This window comes from Myotis lucifugus, unplaced genomic scaffold, assembly GCF_000147115.1.
Source record: "Myotis lucifugus unplaced genomic scaffold, Myoluc2.0 scaffold_448, whole genome shotgun sequence".
NCBI lineage: Eukaryota > Metazoa > Chordata > Mammalia > Chiroptera > Vespertilionidae > Myotis > Myotis lucifugus.
Genome location: NW_005871496.1, coordinates 371,227 through 373,516, shown reverse-complemented (window position 1 = coordinate 373,516; position 2,290 = coordinate 371,227). Strand labels below are relative to the sequence as shown.

Below are 2,290 nucleotides of genomic sequence, written 5' to 3'. Positions count from 1 at the left end.
GAAAACACTCATTTAACTTGCTGATTGAACATTTAATTCATTCTGAGAGTCAGCCTGCAAAGTAGAAATGATTTTGAGGTGTGACTTGCTGGCAGGTTTTTCTAGGATATGATGTAACTTAGTTCCGGCATTCTAAGTGTCTTTTTAAAAAGTCTCATTTTATAGTCTTGGTATCTCTAGACAAACAACATTTTTCTCAGAGTCTTTTAATGCAGAATACACAGGGAGGGTAGGTGGAAGAAAAGGCATCAAGAAATTGCAGTGGGTGCTTGCTTCGGCAGCACATGTTCTAAAATGGAACCATACAGCCTGGCTGGTGGTGTTCAGCTGTTGAGCATCGTCCCATGCACCAAGAGATTGCCTGCTTGATTCTTGGTCAGTGCACATGCTCCAATTTTGGGCTCAATCCCTAGTGGGGGGCATGTAGGAGGCAGCCGATCTATCTCTCTCTCTTCCTCTCTCTCTTCCCTCTCTATCTAAAAATCAGTAAAAACATATTTAAAAAAAAGGATAAAATTGGAACGAGAGAAGATTAGCATGGGCCCTGTGCAAGGATGACATGTGAATTCGGGAAGTGGTCCTTATTTTAGGCTGGCCCTTCAGGGAGCCTGTCTGTTCTTGTTAACAGTAAGAATCCTGTGTTCCCACTTCAGTGACACCTGAATTGTTTGTTTTTAAATTGTCTTTAAGGAGGAAGGGCCCCATTGAGGGGTAAACTTGTAATAAATTGGAATTTCAGATAAACATTATGTACTTGTGTTTATTAAAGAAGAAAACAAAAAGAAATTGTGTTGGCACCCAGCTGACATCAAAGCAGATAGGGGAAGAGATATAGTGTTATGAGGACTTCCCCTTAGTGACCTTGATTTCTCACCTGGTGCTAGACATGTTGCTTTTCTGTGGCATGCAGTGTTAGATCAGTTCATTGGCTATGACTTGGGGAAGTTTGCTAAGTAATTATTTTCTTTTTCTATAGTGCGGCCCCCCTTTCTCTGTAAAACATAAGAAGTTCTTATGTCTGAAATAGAGCATTTTCTGTCATGTCTTTCTTATGCAGGAACTAACTTTAGGGTCTTGTGAGTATAAGAGAAGTTTAAATTAGAGAAATTTACTATCTGGGGAACAGAACTAATGAAGCAAGGCAGTCTTGTTGTGATAAAATGCTTTTTTTTCAATTGACATTAGAGTGCTTCTAATTTTCAGATGATTACTCATTTAAAAAGAGATAAAGCAACGGTTTTGTCCAGCTCTTCCGGATTTTCCTTAATAAGCCTAACCGTGGATTTTAGAGGATTAAAGTAGAACAGTACTCCAAAGGGTTTGTTTGGGCCCCTAGAGGGGTTTTGTGTGGCAGGACTAGTTGACCTACGTAATTCTTCATTTTGCAGGTTTTGTGTTGGTGGAAAATGGGTTTACTTTCCTTTTAGTTGTATTCTTTCTTTTTCTCAAAGCTCGTCTTAACTGAGAGATTTTTAGGCAGTTAACTGCCCACACGCTAATTAGCAGCTTGTTAGTAGATGTTATCTCATGTTGATTAGTTACTCTTGAGATTTACTGTGCTTGCAAAACACCTGTCTGCATTTGAGTTTTGCTAGGTGGTTGACTTTTGTGTTTGAGGATTTGCTCCAAAGAAAGCAAATAGTTGTTGGGAAAAGAGAACTGGTAAGTCAGCAAGTTTCTATATGCTTTTATTGAAGAGATTTCTCACTTAGAAAGCTTTTGTAGGTTTGACCTTTTTGCACTATAGTGACCCAGCATTTCATTATGAATTCCATTGAGGTTTTGGAGCTTTGTGCCAGAAAGCAAGAACCAAAGTTGAATGTGAAAGGAATATTCAGAGGATGAAGTTCATAGTAACAAAGTACCACTTCATAGGGTTGGTCCAAAAATAACCTGCTTGCCATCAGAGAACAAGAATGGAGGTAGCACTTGTTTTGAGCTGTTTTAGGTCCTGTTATGTCATTCTAGCATGATGCAAGTCATGTATGTTTAAGGTCATATTTAAAATGCATATTTAAATGCAGGTTGGGGAGAATGTTGCTTTGGTAAATTTTACTTACCCCGTGAAAGAGTTATTTTTCAAGGTTTAAAGATCTGAAGGGATACTTTTCTGCCAGATTGGAGGAAATTAACATAATTTACTCTTCTCTAAAGATGGGAATGGTCTGTAATATAGCTGTCTAATCGCTGAGATTCAGATGACTGATTTGTTGAGATTCAGATAAGTGATTTACTTGGGTCCTGTGCTGAATCTTGCATGATTAAGAGGCAGAACTCAGCCTTTGGTTCA

The 2,290-nt window shown here is 38.6% G+C and overlaps 1 pseudogene; it reads left to right on the top strand.

Annotated features, from left to right (window-relative positions):
* Positions 1-495: 495 nt before the first annotated feature.
* On the top strand, positions 496-589 carry LOC111823292 (annotated as a pseudogene).
* Positions 590-2,290: the final 1,701 nt, after the last annotated feature.